Source organism: Myotis lucifugus, unplaced genomic scaffold, assembly GCF_000147115.1.
Source record: "Myotis lucifugus unplaced genomic scaffold, Myoluc2.0 scaffold_8, whole genome shotgun sequence".
NCBI lineage: Eukaryota > Metazoa > Chordata > Mammalia > Chiroptera > Vespertilionidae > Myotis > Myotis lucifugus.
In genome coordinates this window covers 14729867-14747460 of record NW_005871056.1, presented here as the reverse complement: position 1 = coordinate 14747460, position 17594 = coordinate 14729867, and the positions used below count along the sequence as shown (strand labels likewise).

General features: G+C 46.2%; 1 protein-coding gene across 1 annotated transcript in view; it reads right to left on the bottom strand.

Moving 5' to 3' along the window:
* ATP2B2 (ATPase plasma membrane Ca2+ transporting 2) overlaps positions 1-3237 on the bottom strand; it is a 199500-nt gene extending 196263 nt beyond the window's left edge. Inside the window, exon 1 of the mRNA XM_023749426.1 lies at positions 3106-3237. The gene's annotated coding sequence lies outside the window, so the exon portion shown is untranslated. The remainder of the gene's footprint in view (positions 1-3105) is intronic.
* Positions 3238-17594: the final 14357 nt, after the last annotated feature.

Below are 17594 nucleotides of genomic sequence, written 5' to 3'. Positions count from 1 at the left end.
TTTGCTTCTCAACTACTGTTCTCATCCCCTTCATCATAACAATCCTCTGGGTGGGGCTCAGAGAGGTTAACGAGCTGGCTCAAGGTCACACAGCTAACAAGTGGGAGAGCCAGGATTTGAACCCACATCTGTCTGACTCCGTAGCCTGAGGCCTTCTCTGTGATCCTGTCTTCCCTGGGACCTCATGCCCTTCTCTTTTTCAGCTCTCAGGTTATCCCATGGGAAGTTACTTGCTTTGAGCAAAGCCCCTGTGGAAGCCAGTTTTGCACTTGTTAGCTGGAGGGAGATGATGCATTTTGGAAACCACCCAAGAAAAAGACACTTGAAATAACTTTTCTCCATAGCTCTTGCTGCCAAAATGAACTGAACCCTAAACAGGAGCAGGGCTCTGCAGGACTCACATCGATGTCCGTTTGGCTTGGATTTACAGCTGACCGCGCACTTTCCAACTCATTACCTCATAGATCCTCACAGCAGCCCTGGGATAGGTGTCCTGAACCTCCTTTTACAGATGAGGAAGCAGGAGGCTCAGGAAGGTAATGGGGCTTACTCAAGGTCATGTCCCCAGTTGGGGGTGACCTTGGGTAAGTGAAGTTTCCTCCCAGAGCCTCAGGTTCTTCATCTGAAAGAATGGTGATGGTGTTGGCTTCCCAGGGCTGCTCTGAGGGTAAGGAAGAGAAAACGGTGGAAGGGGCCAGCACAGAACCTGACTCCCGAGAGGTGCTCCACAGCTGGTATATGCACTTGACTCTCCAGACAAAACAAAGACCACAAACGTGTAGAGTCAGGGTAAAGAAAGGCCAAGAGTGGAAGGTTCTCAAACCACCACTAGTGCAAACAGGCAGGCTGGCTGCTGAGGACAATGAAAACAATGGCTGATTTGTACTGTTTAATCCTCCACACGTGTTGTCTCATTTCATCCTCATCACAAACTGCAGGAGGTGAATACAATTTTGATCCCCATTTGACAGATGATGAAGTAGAGGTGCAGACAGGTTAAGTAAGAGGGAATCAAAGAGCATTTTTTCAATAGAAAAGAAAAAAACAACTTAAATTCAAAGTTTTACAAGCCTATAAATCAGGAATTTTCAACCTTTTCATCTCATGGCATGCATAAACTAATTACTAAAAATCTGTGGCACACCAAAACATATATTTTGCCGATCTGACAAAAAACAACAACCCATGGCATTAATTTGATCCAGTCACACTGGATGGCTGTGTTGGCTGCTACCACTTTTTAAATCTTCACCTGAGGATATGTTTTATTGATTTTAGAGAGAGAGAGAGGAAGAGTGAAAGAGGGAGAGAAACATTGATTTGAGAGAGAAATATCATTTGGCTACCTCCGGTACATGCCCTGACCGGGGATCAATCCAGCAACCTAGGTATGTGCCCCAACCAGGAATCAAACCTGTACGGGATGACACTCCAATCAACTGAGCCACCTGACCTGAGAGGCTGTTGTCATTTTTTTAATTTGACAATCTAAGGGGGAAGAGGTCAGTGTTCCTGTCCAAATAGTCGGGTATTGCATGTTTTAAAAATTCTTGAGGCACAATGGTTGAAAATTGCTGTTGTAAATGAACCCTCTTTCCCCAAAATACCCCTCTAAAATTTCTCTCCAGAACACGCCGCTCTTCTCTCCTCAACCCCTCCAGCTCTCATGTAGTGGCTTTTTTGACCATAGAGTTCACTGATAGCTTTCCGGAGCCCCTTGGAATCCTGGCTCCTCACCTGCTGGGCCAGGGCCAGGAGTGAATCTGTGGCTCTGTGCATTGTGAATCTTTGCTATGCGGAGGCCCCTGCTTTATATTCAGCTGCACCCCTGACACATGGTGCAGATGGCACCTAATTAACAAATATCGTATTTCAAATATGCTACTGGAAGAGCCTGAGGCCGAGGGGGAAATTCCCCCTGGAGTTCCCCTCCCTCACCTAGTCCAAAGTCTGGTCAGTTACCCAGGGACTCCCTTGTCACTAGCCACCAGGATTGGGGAGCTAGGAGACTGCTTTTGGCTTCACTAATTGGTCAGACACAGCTGGTCCAAGCATTTCTCTCTGGGTCTCAGTTTCCTTTCTCTAAAATGCAGGAGAAAAATAAAAGAAAGCAGGGCTAGATTGGGGTAGAAGCTGCAAACCAGCCACTTGGGAGAGCAGCCAGCTTAATATACATTTGTTTTGCCCAGAGCTTAAAATAAAATTGAACAAATGCCAACGTTTAAAAATTGGGAGATCGTGCATTAGAATCTAGATTTCTGGTTTCTCTTAAAATATTGGAAGTGCTGCCCACTCTGGGATTGGCCAGAGGTGGGTGAGGCCATAGAGGTGGGCAGCTGGTTACCAGTTCAGCCTTCCCCTCACCTGACTTCAGTAAGGGTGGTTCTCGCCTGGATACAGGAGATAAGGGATTTACAGTGCCTGATCAGTCAGGGCCCCTCAGAGAAGAGCGTGAGCTTTCCCACTTATTTAACAAATACTTGCTATATGCCAAGTGTTTTAAACATACCAGGTCTAGTCCTAAGCACTAATCACATACCAGTAAATTACTTAATTCCCATAACAACCTTGTGAAGTGAGTGCCACTGCCACTTTACAGATGAAGACACAAAAGCACACAGAAGTTAACTTACTCATCCAAGACCACATGGCTAGTAAGTGGTGGCCTTGGGACTTGAACCCTGGCAGCCTGGCTCTGGAATTTGTGCTCTAACCGCAGCATGATACTACTCATCCCCTTTCCTGTGTTAGCGGCCAGACTGGTGGCTTTGTCCAAGTTTCTATGTCCCAATATGAAAACTAAATATCACCTTCCCCCATTTCCCCTTTTTTCTTCTCCTAATCTATTACTTCCCTCCCTCATATGCTAATCAACTCCTTAGTTCTCTCAACAATTCTGTAAGGTGCAGGTACTACTATTATCCCCATTTTAAGATGAGGAAATTGATACACAGAGAGGGTAAGTGACCTGCCCAAGATCATGCAGAGCCAGGGTGTGATGCAGGCCATCTGGTGTGGAGTCTGCTCTTGGCTTTATCTGCCCCCAAACACCCCAACCACCCACCCTTGACATTTATTTCTTCCCTCCTTTATTTTTCTACTCACCCGTCCATCCAGCACTCAACTCAGACGGTGTGCTGGGCATGAGGGACAGCTGTCAGGTGCACTGAGGCTGGCTGGATCAGGAAAGTGACATCCTCTTGTCAGGAAAGGAGCTGCCCATGACCACTCCCTCTATTGCTGAGGCTAGTGGGAGAACTGGTTTCCAACTAACAGCCCAGAGAGCTCAGGAGGAAGCAGCAGAGGGAAGGGGGGTGGCCCCTGGCAGCTTCCTGCAGGGCAAGTCCTCAGCAAGGCACATTGTCAGGGAGACCTCAGCAGCCCCCCACCCACACCCCAGACCCATTTTTACTGCTGAAGTACCAACCAGACTTTTAGTCTTGGTTCTGCCACTGACATTATGTGGAGTCCTGAACAAGGGGCTCCCCCTTTCTGGGCCTCAATTTCCTCATATGTAAAATGAGAACATTAGACTACTGGAAGTCACAAACTGGCAGCTCAAAGGCCAGATCCAGCTCAAGGACATATTTTGCTTGAGTATTTGCAGAATGCTTTTTAAAAAAATAAAATTTGCCGAAACCGGTTTGGCTCAGTGGATAGAGCGTCGGCCTGCGGACTGAAAGGTCCCAGGTTCGATTCCGGTCAAGGGCATGTACCTTGGTTGCGGGCATATCCCCAGTAGGGGGTGTGCAGGAGGCAGCTGATCGATGTTTCTCTCTCATCGATGTTTCTAACTCTCTATCTCTCTCCCTTCCTCTCTGTAAAAAATCAATAAAATATATTTAAAAAAAAATAAAAAAAAAATAAAAAAATAAAATTTGGCCTGGCCAGTGTTGCTCAGTAGTTGCTCCTCAATCCATGAACCAAGAGGTCACCAGTTTGATTCCTGGTCAGGGCACATGCTAGGGTTTTGGGCTCGATCCCCAGTAGGGAGCATGAAAGAGGCAGCCCATTGATGATGTTGCTCATTGGCGTTTCTATCTCTCTATCCCTCTCCCTTCCCCTCTCTCTCTAAAAATTAATAAAAACATTAAAAATAAATATTTTGTTTTAGAACAATTTTAGATTTGCCAAAAAATTGCTAAGAAAAATACAGAGAGTTCTCATCTACTCCATATGCAGTTTCCCCTATTATTAACAGCTTATATTAGTATGGTACAGTTTTCACAATTAATAAATCAATATTGAAATGTTAATATTAAGTATAGCCCATATTTGCTTCAAATTTCCTTAGTTTTTACCTAAAGTCCTCTTTTCTGTTCCAAATACCACATTATATTTAGTCATCATCTCTTTTTTTTATTAAATATATTTTATTGATTTTTTACAGAGAGGAAGGGAGAGGGATAGAGAGTTAGAAACATCGATGAGAGAGAAACATCGATCAGCTGCCTCCTGCACACCCCTACTGGGGATGTGCCCGCAACCAAGGTACATGCCCTTGACCGGAATCGAACCTGGGACCCTTCAGTCCGCAGGCCGACGCTCTATCCACTGAGCCAAACCGGTTAGGGCTAGTCATCATCTCTTTAGGTTCCTTTTGGTTTTTCAGAATTAAAAAATTTTTTTAATGCCTTAGAAGGAATGTTTTAGGGTACCAGGAATATTCTATAGTTTGACCTGGGTTGTGGTCACATCTACAAATATATGTAAAAATCATTAAGTATTACATTTAAGATTAGAGCACTTTACCCACTTTAATGGGTGTGTATCATGCCTCTACAAAAAACAATTGAACGTCTCTCTTCAATTTGCCACAGTCCCCAGCACTCCCTATTATATTCTACCCTGAGTCTATCACCCTTTGATATCATTTGCTTGGTATCTGTAGTCACCATGTGGTGTATAAGTAAGCCACGTCTAGTTCACTCACCTGTAAAATGAATATACTGATATTTTTACCTGATGAGGCTGTAGTAAAGATTGACTGAGATAACATACATAAGTTCTTAGCACAGTGCCCGGTACATAAGTAAGTGCTGAATAAATTGCTCATGTAACATTTATATTATTAAAACAGGCACATGCTCTTATTTCTCCTCAAAGCAAACCCGATTGTCCCCCTTCCCTGACTCCTCTTGTGTCTCCATCCCTCCCTGCTAGGGAAGATCCAAACTCTGAATGCCAGATGGTGAAAGAGACAGAGACAAGCCTGCAGAGAGGGCCTACACCTACTCATAGAACCAGGGGACCCCTGAGGATAACCCTCAGACCTACCTCAGTGTCCAAGGAAACTTTGGTGAAAGGTGGATTCCCAATCCTCCCTTCTTAAGGAGCTCCTTGGGGTGCAAGAAGTGCTGTACTTCCGACATCTGCCCTCAAAAGCTGCACTCTGTCTGCATCCTGGCTAAGGATCCCTGGGACAGTGGGGAAGCTGGAGGGCTTTGGGATGGGGCTGCGGAAATCATGGAAGATGGTACCCTCCCTCCCTGTTCTTTGTTGGCCCAGCCTCTTGGGGGATGCCAGTTTCCCCTGTGTGATGCCCCAAGATCTGTGCCCAGAAACAATGCAGTTAGTGCTCTAGGGTTCTCAGATGCTTTAGGGGGGCCTCTTGCACAGAGAAACTAAGCTCTAGGCAGGATGTGTGGAGAGACAACAAAGACCAATAAAGGCCACTGAGACGGTGAGGGGAGCAGAAAGAATAGGGATGGGGGTTAGAAGGCCATGCTGGGACCTGTCCTGCCCTCTGACTTCCTGTGTGGCCACTGGCAAGTCCCTCTCCCTCTCTAAGTCTCCCTTTCCTGATATTAATTATAACAATAGCAATAACAACACCACCAATAAGTAGTAACAGTGATGATGGTGATGATGATGGTAGTGGTAGTGATAGTGGCTCCTAATTTAAGCATGAGGTACAGGATAAGCCCTTTATGTGTTTTCAGCATAATTTCATCTTTTTAAGTATCCCATGAAGTAGGTCCCATAATTATCTCCACTTCACATGTGAAAAAAAATGCGAGTCAGAGGGCAAGGACTTGTCTAAGACTTCCTAGCTGACAAATTTACAGATACAGGATTCAAACCCTGGTCTGTATGACTCAAAAGTCTAAGGTGGTCTCCTTTGTAGTTGCATCTGTGAAATGGGCAGGCAGCCTAAAGGGTCTTTTAACTTTCTCTCCAGGCTGACCCTGTGGCCTCAGAAAGCCAGTTCCAGTGAGGATGCTCAGAGCCATGGAACACTTACTGCGCTAAGGGGCTGTGTTTATCATCTCATTTGATCCTCACAACAGCCAAATAAAATAGGTACGGTTATCACCACCTCCATTTTACAGGGTAGGAAACTGAGGCACAGAGAGACCGAGGCAAATGTGCAAAGTTGTACACAGGTGCCAGGATTTGAACCTGGGCAGTCTGGCTCCAGAGCTCACGCTCTTGCACACTCTAACAGCCCTCTGGAGAAAGGGCATCCATAGACTGTGGGCCAGAGACTGTTCCCCAGCCGAGTCCTCTTCAATTCCAAAGGGCCCTGTGAACAGGCCTCACCCTCCACCTTCCCTCCTAGCCCAGAATTCAAAGGCTTGCAGGTCCCTCCCCTGACATGAAGTTGTTTCCATCTCAGCAACCCTGTGCCCTGGAGACCCAGGCCCCTGAGGGGATCAGCCAGTCCAGAGCCATGGGCAGTGCCCAATGAACCCGCCCTCCCATACCTGGGCTGGAGATGGTGGTGAATCCCCCGATGACCCCGCTGGGTCTCAAGCCACAGACACAAACCCCTATTCTGACCTCTCGGCTTCAGTACCAACAGCCACTGCAGAAGTCTGCAGTCTGCTGTTACACCCTGTGTGGAAGCCACGGTGCTGGTTGCATCTTGCTGCCAGCAGGGCTGCCTTCCTTTTTGGCCTTGGGATCAGAGGGGGGGGGAGGCCGGGTGGGGAGGGGTAGGGGAGGGTGGCTGGCTATTAAGGCCATGGGCTGGCTTCCGCAGGGCTGTGTGATTGGTGAAACAGTGGCCTCTGCCAAAAGCAGTGTGGGTGGTGGGCATTCCTGTGTCACAGTTTCCTCCTGGGCCACTGTTCACTTGAAGTTTCTGATCCTATCAGCTGTGCCCTGGCTACCTGGAAGTTCTTTTTGTTCTGAGGACTCCCTGTACGCTGGCTAGTGTAGGGTGGCCCTGGGAATGTGAGGGAAGGGCAGCTGCCATGTGTGCAACTGGCAGGACCCAAGAACAGAGGTTTCTAAGGAATCAGGACACATGGGTGTGAACACTGGGCAGAGGCCAGGGCCAGGAGAGGTGGAGAGGGCCTGGGCCAACAGCCCAGATCTCACCTCCTTCAGGAAGACTTCCTGGACTACAGGGGGAAATGGCGACAGTCTCCCATCCACCCTGTCTCTTGGCCCCATGACACTCCTTGCTTGTTCCCTTATAACATGCCTGGTCCTTTCTCTGGGTGTGCAGAGAACAGGCAAAAACCATTTCTTGTTTCCCATGAAGCAGAGCCCACATCCTTTCTCCAACGTCACTGGAGAGGGAGCGTTTCCACACGAGTGGTTTCCCAGCTCCCATCTTCCTCTTCATGTGCTGACGTGTGTTTTAGTTTAAGCCTTTCAGAGGTGAGGAACTAACCCGACTATTTATTTCATTTTTAAGTGGATTGATATTTTGCTAATCACAACAGCTCTTATTTGACAAATAGTTGAACATCTATGTCGCAAACATATTATTTAGTCAATGTAGCGACTTCCTTTGCTTCCCAGCCTCTTTCGCTTTTTAAAACCCAGTTTAAGTCACACAGGTAGATGCCTATGTCCAAGCTAGTGCAGGGACCACAGTGCTGGTGGTTCCTGTGGGGTGACTGCTGGGTGGTGATGGGAGGCTCCCCTAAGCATGTTTACCTCTGCTGTCCCTTCACTAAGCAGCATGTTTTAAGCCCGTGCATCCTATTTTCCTGTTTTGTCTCTGCTCTTGGCTTAGCTCTGTAAGCTCTCTATGACTGTGGTGTGTTTGCTCCTAGTAGCAAACTCCCTCTCCTGTGACTTCATAATGTACCCCACCCAGAGGCCCCCTGGTACTTCCTTTACTCAACAAGTGCTAAGCATCCACTGTGTGTCAGGGACTAGGGATACAGAGATCTCCAAGACCTGGACTCTGGACTCAGGGAGATGGTGAACACATTGATTGATACATGTGCTCAGAGAGGTTAGATCACTTCCTCTGGGTCACACAGGTAGGAAGAAATAGGGCATGAACATTACACGTATTTGAGTTAAAGCCCCAAGCAAGCTCTTTCCACCGCCCCTGCCCCCTTGGGGGGTTTGGGATTTAGTGGGAAAGATGTAACTAAACAACCAAATAAAACATGTTATGATACATTCTACAGAGGCACATCCGAAGAGGCCGGACAGAGGGTAAAGTGACTGATTTTCATGGGGATGGAAGTTACCTTGGGGACAGTTCCAGGGGAGGCGAAACCTGAGAAGGGTCTTCTATTCTCTAATTTAAGAAACAGATAACTCATGTTGTTAAAATTGTGTCTAAAATAAGAGTCAAATGGCCTTGAATGAGGAGTTCTTCATACACAAAATGCCTGAACATGAAGTTCATGAATGACGTGCCATCTCTCCGCTTTGCACATAACAGGTAATGAGGTCCCCATCCCTGGCGGTAACTAGGAAGAAATTAAAGTTACCAGTCAAGGATTCTGGATAAAGCTTTTAGCATTGGGTGCAGTTGTGGAGGAGTTCTTTGGTTCCTTCTAATAATAAGATCCTACCAGTTTAATAGTGAAAGGAAGGCAGGTCCCGTCTTAGTTCTCCCACTGACCTGGGGAGGGCAGGCCAAGGCTGAGGGCAAGACCTGAGGGAGCACAGTGATACCTGGAGCCCAGTAGCCTTTGACTCAGATGCAAGAAATAGTTTTGAGCAAATGCCTACCAGGCTCATGGGTACTGGTTCCTTCAGCAACCCCCATGGAAGCCCCTGAGGCCTCACCAGTCAGCCTGAGTCACCAGGCCTGCACAGAGCAGGGAGCACTTGCCCAGGTCACACAGCAGCTTCTGGCAGAATAGGCTTGTGGGCGTGGGAAGTTTCCTCTGCCCTGCCAGATGCTGGACTTCCTGGAGGCCACTCCCCAAAGCCCTACAGAGCTGGCCAGAATCCACTTTGTTCAAGTCCCTTGTTTGCAGGGGAGGAAACTGAGGCACAGAGAGAGAAGAGGGAAGGTACCTGCTGGGGGGCCAGTATCACATGAGACCCTTTATAGACTTCCCTCATCTGTGAGGTGAGAACCATCTCTACTTTGCACATGGGGAAACTGAGAAAAAGTGGCAACGTTCACCTAGGATCACAAAGCTCAGACTGGCAGCGCTGGAATTCAAACCCAGCACCTAGTGTGCCTAGTCTGGTGCATTCCGACCAGTTCATAGTGCATTGTCCTCCGTGACATAGGTTATCATGCTCTCAGTTCAAGTGATGTGGGAACTTCCAATATTCACGGTTGGGAAGTTTATTTTAAGAATGAGGATCTGGCAAGAAGGGTGGTCTACCCCTCAGGGACCCTGGCCAAGCTGGGATACTATCGGGGTGATGGGCTCTGGGTTCCTCTGCACTTCTAGACTTGCTGTGTAGGCAGGGACTCGATCTCATTCCAGAATGAAAGCTGAGTGACTGATCATCTGACCACACAGAGTGACTGGGGTTCTCCCGTGGTCCTCGGAGTACTCAGGAAGGACATTTCTCCCTTCAAGGTGACATTGCTCACTTTAAGACAGGAAGTGGCCCAGGAAGGAAGCCTTTTCTCCTGCTCCTTGTAGATCATTGCTGGGAAGGGCCCTGGTGGCCCCAGCACCCACTTGCCCAGTAACAGCCAGCCGCTCACCTGCCTGTCATCTGCCTGTCCTTGTGGCCTTCCCCGTGACCTCCTCGAAGGCTAGGACCCGGGCTCCCATATTCCCAGAGTCCAGCACATAATTGGGCTGACAAAAAGCCTGAGTTCAAACCCACTTCCTCTTCATGTAAGATAATGATCAGAGACCCAGACTGGAGTTTGTGAAGGCCAAGAGTCCATGGGAATCTTCTGGAAGCTAGGAGTCTTATGATTTTGAAGAAGGACATTGCTCTTTTGGAAAATGACACAAAATATTCTTCGAGTCTATTTGAGGAATGTCATGAATGAACTGGCAGCCTGTTTAGAGTCAGCTTCAAACAATTATGACGGTGTGATGGGTTGAACTGTATCCCTTCCTTTCGCAGAGATATGTGGGGATCCTGTAAATATGACCTTACTTGGAGGTAGAGTCTTTACAGAGGCAAGCAAGTTAAGATGAGGTCATTAGGGTGGGCTCTGAGCCAATATAACTGGTATCCTTATAAAGGGGAAATTTGGGCACAGAGACAGACACTCATGGAGGGAAGATGGTGTGAAGGGGATGAGGGTAGCACACCCAGAAGCCATGGAACTCCAAAGATTGCCACCAAACCACCAGCAGCTGGGGGAGAGGCCTGGCACAGATTCTCTGCCACGATGCTCAAGACAAACCCTGCCGAATCCATGATGTTGGACGTCCGGCCTCCTGGACTATGAGACAACATGTGTCTGTTACTTTAAGCCACTCAGTTTGAGGTGCTTTGTTACGGCAGCCTCAGCAAGCAATACCGATGGCAAACTGTCTATTCCCAGTGCTTGTGAGAGAGACTGACACGGTCCCAGTGGAAAGGGGCCCGGGGTCCTCACAATTTGAGGCTACTGTTCCCATTGGGGCCACGAGAACAGAGGACCACTAAGAAGCACCTGATATCCTAGGCCCCCTGCTGGACACATCAGGATTTCTCTCCCACTCAATCCTTTCAAAATCCTCTAAAGGAAGGGCTTCTTACTCCCATTTAAAAGAAGAGAACACTGAGGTGGGAGAGCATGTAAACAAATGCAGGATTGCACAGCCAGGACTGTGAGCTGTGTGGCCAGGCTGTCAATATGGTGCCACATCGACCCTCAACCCCAAGACAGACCTGTGCAGAAGAGCTCCCTGGAATGAATGGTTAGTATCAGAGGTTTGCGATGCATTGACCCAACCTCTTTGCTCCGTCCCCTGTATTTCAGACTCTGGCCAGGGGGAAGGGTGTATGGTTTTCTCCATTCTCAATGAGGAAAACAGAAAGGAAGGAAATGTTCCAACTGCCTAAGAGGATAAGGTGTTTAAGAAGCCTGGATACTTTTAAAGCCCTCATTTGTGCAAGCTTTCACTTTTTTCAGAGCACTTCCCATGTACTGTCCCTACCCTCCCCAACGCCACCACTGCCCCTCAAGTAGGAATTACCGTCCACATTTGAAAGGGGGTGAGTTGCTTTGTACACTGGTGTTAGTTATAACCGCCTAATACATTGCTCCAACATGGAAATTCTACTAATCACATTTATTTATAAGAAAGGATGCCTGTAATTTTTACTTAAAAGGTATTTCCACTGAGAATGTTTTGGGTGTTACTGTGGCACAGACTTGGAGTAAAACATTTCCCATAAATATTCTTAGACTCCATTAACCTCTCTCAGTTCATTTCTCTCTGGATGCTCTGAAGGGATTTCCCCACTCCTGGATCTAGGAGGTGACATTTCTCCACTTAGGCTGCAATGGCACATTTCCTCAGTTGCAGGCCTGTAGGTCAGGCTCTGGGAGGCTCTTCTTTGGCCAATGGGGATCCAGATGGCTCTGGGGAGGGCAATCCTGCCAGTCATGGTTGCTCCTGGCTCCTGGAGCAATACCTCACACACCTGCATCCCCTGGCCCAGCCCAGGATGGGTGCTGCTGAATGCTTGCTAGCAAGTGGCCTCAACCCCAGACTTAGAAATGCAGACATAGCTGAGTTGGATTGCTGGTTCCCCAGTTTCCTCAACTCCCACGGCATTTTGCTAAAATCATGGACTTGAGCCAGACCTCCTGGGTTTGAATACCACTTTGGATAAGTGAGTTTAATACTCTTTGCTTCAGTTTCTCCTTTTATAAGGTAGGAATAGTGTTTGTGACTACCTTATGGGGCTGTTGTGAAGGCTAAATTATTAATATTTTTAAAGCACTTAGAATAGGGCCTGGCACATAACCAACACTGTCTTAAGTGATTGCCATCATTATTGCTATTATTGTTATTCTTTCAGTCAACATGGATTGAGGACCATATGTGTGGAGTCAAGATGGACCAGCTTTGCTACTTACCTGCTGAGCTATCCTGGGTGTTTTACTTAACCACTCTGTGCCTTATTTCCCTCTACTGTGAAATGGGAACTATAAAACTGCATATGTTGCAGGTTGGTGGTAAGGACAGAGGGCACGTCCTTTCCTGGCTCATGATAAGTACTTAGTAAATCCTAGATACTGTTATTATCATCTATATCACTGGTGTTACTATGATTCCTGGGTCAGGCCAGGCTCTCCACTGCTGCCTGGGAGAAACTCATTTTAACCTTGGACAGATCTACTAGCATTTGGAACCTTGTCAGCCATTCCTGTGCTTTCCCTAGATTCTCCCTGACCACTCCCCAGCACTGCAGACCAGGAACTTTGACCCAGCTCTTCCTGGCACACCTGTCACCTGCCAGTCCTCTCCCAGATGCAGAGAAATGTTTTCCAAACATTCATTAGATTGCTTGGACCCTCCAATAGTTTTGCCACTACACATAGACTATAATTCAAACTTTGCAGGGGTGCTTCTAGGCCCGGCCCAATCGGCCCTGGGCAGGCATTCCTCTGCATGCATCACCCATGTAGGGCCTTTGCTCACTCCTCCCAGCCCACTGCCCTCCATGCTCTTCTTCAAGCCCAGGACCTCTGCATGTCTGGCTGCTTCTACCAGTGAGAGCTCTGGTCAAAGTTCCCTCCTCAGCGACTGCCCATCACTCCCCACCTGCCACCCTGTTTTGTTTTCTTCACAGTCTTGTGAGGCCCCGAACCTATCTTCTTTATTTATTTGGTCACCTGTTTGCTGGAGTGTCAGCACCATGAGGACAGGAGTCATGTCTGTTTCATTCCCAGGGCACCCAGGGTGAATAAAAGCATAATAGTGACTGCACATAGAGGGTGCTCTATAAACACGAGTAAATAAATAAACCCTGGCTCCAAGCCTCCTTTAGGGAAGAGAGAATGCATCTCTTTATATAATGAAAGAGGTTGAGCCCCATGGTGAAAACTCCACTGCCGTTGCCAGCCATGGGCCTGAGAAGCCTCTCACTCATCTCAGTAGGAGGAGAGGGGAGATGTCACCTCCCCCTCTGACAGGATGGCTCATCGATGGCTCTCCTCAACCTCCTTGCCCACCCACGCCTGTCAAAAGCTGCTGGGTTTAAATGCCCATGTTTCTGTTCTGTATTATCAACTGTTTAATATTCAAGAGATGGCATTAAATAAATATGTGAGCAATTATGTAATGTGTTTGCAAACAATCGGGTTAGTCCCAGAGTGCTTGGGTGAGAAACAAAACTTCAGCAAAGCAAGAGGTCTGGGTGATCTCCCAGGGCTGGGGACAGAGGCGCCTGGCCAGGCTGCCTGTGTGCTCCCTCCCTGATTCGGTCTGGAGTTACTTATCTTCCTTGCCCGGGCAGGGTGGGATAATAGGAAGCGAGCTCAGGATCTTGGAGTTGCATCCTGGCTCTCCCACCTCCTGGCTGGCAAGGGAGGTCTCAGTCTGCTCATCTGTGAAAGGGTTATAGACGCCTCCTGGGAAGTCAGACAAAATCATGACTCTGAGCTCTTGCTCAGAGGATGTTCTTGCGGAAGGTAAGTTGGGTCTGATGCTGAAAGATAAGCAGTGTGAACTCTGGTCCTCAACAGGGGTGGGGGCGGGGGTGGGGGTGTGGGGCATGGACTTCGGGGTTCGGAGATATATAACGTAAGGTAAACTGAGCAAGGCAATAACAGAGGCCCTCCCAAAGGGCTTCGGGATACAGAGGAAGATGTGCTTAATCCAGACTAGGAGCCAGAGAACTCTCACAGAGCTGCCATGTCAGCCGGCTCTGGAAGGCTGAGTGGCATTTTGACCCCAGAGAGAGGGCTGCCCATTTAACTAACCTGCACTGGGCACCTCGCATGCCTATTCATTCCACAGCATTTATTGAGCACCCACTATGTTCCAGCTACTCTGCTAAGCACTTTACATGGATCATCTTTGCTTGACTAACACAAGGAGATGCTGCACTGTCCCCATTTTACAGGTGAGAGAACTGAGACTCAGTTCACTGTGTGAAGTGATTCTGTCCTCCTCCTTTGCATTCTGTGCCTATTCCCTATGCAAATGCAAAAGGGATGTAAGGGAATTTTCCCAAAGCAGCACAATGGTGCATAAATAATTCATGTGTCCCTGCCAGGGTGGCACAGGAAAGTTCACTGCTGTCAAACCCTGCTTTCTTGCTCGGTTGAACCTCCATTAGCAGCCCCCCAACAGTGCCCTCTTCCCACATCTACCCCACCCCCAGCAAAACCCCAGTCTTCAACTCACCCCTCCATGTGTCAGGTTAAATGAAAGGCGTTGGGGGTTTGGAAAGTGGGGCCCATGTCTTGCTGGCTCTGGGGACTGGGTGATGAAGTTCAGCTGTGGAAAAGGGAGATGGCATTGATTAGGGGTGGGTGACTTGATGAGGACCTGAGTCAGGAAGGAGTAGGAAGGGAAGACTGGTGTGGAGTATCCTCTGTGTGCTGGCACTGGGCTGGGGCCAGAGTTGGGTGGGATGGAGATAGAAGAGAAGCAGGGGCACCCTTCTCCTCACCTACCTTGTAGGGGCTGACCCAACCAAATGGGGACCCAGCCCCTACCTTCCCCATCAAAACTTGCCTGGTGGGCGTCACCCCTCTCTGGCCCTGTCTTGGGAAAGCAAGTCCACCTGCTGTCAGGGGTGTCAAGCTGGGGTCTCTTGTCCTCTGTCTGCTGGTTGGGGTAGCCTGCCAGGGCAGGGGTGTGGTAAAGTGGTCATGCGAGTATGCTTTGGAGAGAGACAGAGTCCCTGGGTTCAGTGGCTTAACCTTTCTGAACCTCCATTTCCCCAACTTCAGGATAGAGATAATATCTATTTTTATGAGCATTCCCGTGTGTGTGTGTGTGTGTGTGTGTGTGTGTGTGTGTGTGTGTGTGGTGTGTCTATGTGTCTGTGTCTGTGTCTGTGGTGGTGTAGGTTTATGCACTTTTATCACATATGTAGTTTTATGTAACAACCACTATAATCAGGACTGTTCCATCACATGTTTACTGAGTCCAACCCTTTATAGTAACATTCATTTCCACCCCACCTTCAGTCCTAAGCCCTGGCAGTGATGAAACTGTTCTCCATGTCTAGAATATTGCTCATCCAATGATGTTCTATAAGTGGAATCACACTATATGTAATCTTTTGGGATTGACTTTCTGATTCAGAATAATTCTCTGGAGATTTATCCATCCAGTTATTGTGTGTATCAATAGTTAATTTTTTTTTTATTGCTGAATGCTATTCATGGTAGATGTACCACCATTTGTTTAATCATTCATCCATAAAAAACATCTGGGTTATTTCCAATTTTGGGCTATTATGAGTAAAACTGCTATAAATACTTGTGTATAGGTATTTTGTGTAGACTTAAGTTCTCATTTATTTTGGATAAATGCCTCAGAGTGTAATTGTTGGGTTGCATGGTAGTTGCATGTCTAGTTGTGTGTGTTTTTAAAAAGAAACTTCCAAACTTTTACAGAATGGCTGTACCATTTTACATTTCCACCAGCAGTGTATGAATCATCCAGTTTTTCAGAATCCTCATCAACATTTGGTGGTGTTATTTTTTATTTTAGCCATTCTGATAGATGTGTAATATCTCATTGTGGTTTTAATTTGCAATTCTCTAATGACTAATGATGTCAAATATCTTTTCATGTGCTTATTTGCCATCTGTATATATACTCGTTGGAGAAATGTTTCTTCATGAACTTTGCCTATTTTTTAAATTGGATTGTTTGATTTTTTTTTACTGTTGAGTTTTAAAATATATGTTAGATATCAGTATTTTGTCAGATTTTGTGGTTTGCAAATATTTCCCTCCAGTCTGTAGCTTATCTTTTTTCATCCTCTTAACAGAATCTTTTGTAGCACAAAAGCTTTTAATTTTGGTGAAGTTTAGTTTATCATCTTTTTTTTATCATCTTTCTTTTTTATGGATCATGTTTTTGGTGTCAAGTCTAAGAAAGCTTTGCCTAGCTCTAGATCTTGAAGATTTCCCCCTTACATTTTTTTAAACTATAAGTTTTAGTTTTACATTTAAATCTGTGGTCCAGTTTGAGTTAATTTTTGTATAAGGTGCAACACTTAGGTAGAAGGTTTTTTTTTTGTGTGTGTGTGTGTGTGTGCGTGTGTGTGTGTGTGTGTGTGTGTGTGTGTGTTTTAACCCATGGATGTCCAATGACTTCAGAACCATTGGTTGAAAAGATTATCATTTTTCCTTCATTGAATTGTTTTTGTACCTTCGTTAAAAATTGGTGTGGCTTATTTGTATAGGTCTATTTCTAGATCCTCTATTCCATTCCATTGATCTATATGTCATCTCTCTGTCAGTACTACACAGTTTTGATTTTTGTATAATAAATCTTGAAATCAGGTATCTTTATTCTTTTCAATTTATTATTTTTCAAAACTATTTCAGCTATTCTAGCTCTTTTACATTTCCTGTATAAATTTTAGAATAACAATTTCTATATCTACAAAAATTTTGCTGGGATTTTGGTAGGAATTGCAGAGAACTAATATCTTAACTTTGCTGAGTCTTCCAATCCATGAACACACTATGTCACTTCATTTATTTAGGCATTCTTTGATTTCTTTTCTCAGTGTTTTGTAGTTTTCAGTATACAAATCTTGTATACAGAAATGCAATAGATTTTTCTATGTGTCTTGTATCCTATGACCATCCCAAACTCACGTATTAGTCCTAGGAGGTTTTCTTTTTTTGTAGATTCCTTGGGATTTTTAATGCAGAGAATGAAGTTATCTGCAAATAGGAGCAGTTTTAGTTCTTCCTTTCCAATCTTCATGCCTTGGCTTATCTCAGTGGTTGGCAAACTGCAGCTCGCGAGCCACATGTGGCTCTTTGGCCCCTTGAGTGTGGCTCTTCCACAAAATACCACGTGCGGGCGCGCATGTACAGTGAGATTGAAACTTTGTGGCCCATGTGCAGAAGTCGGTATTTTGTGGAAGAGCCACACTCAAGGGGCCAAAGAACCGCATGTGGCTCGCAAGCCGCAGTTTGCCGACCACTGGCTTATCTTATTGCATTGGCTAGTAATTGAATATTAATGATGAGAACTGACACCTTGCCTTGTTCCTAATTTTAGGGAAAGCATTTAGTCTTTAACCATTAAATATTATGTTAGATGTATTTTTTTGTAGGCATTCTTTATCAAGTTGACAAAGTTCCCTGCTATTTCTATTTTTCTGAGCATTACATCATAAATCAGTGTTGAATTTTATGAAATGTTTTTCCTGAATTGATGGATGTGATCATATGAATTTTCTTCCTTAGCCCATTAATATGGTGGATTATATTCGTTGATTTAAAAATGTTGAACCAACCTTGCATTACTGGAATAAACTCTACT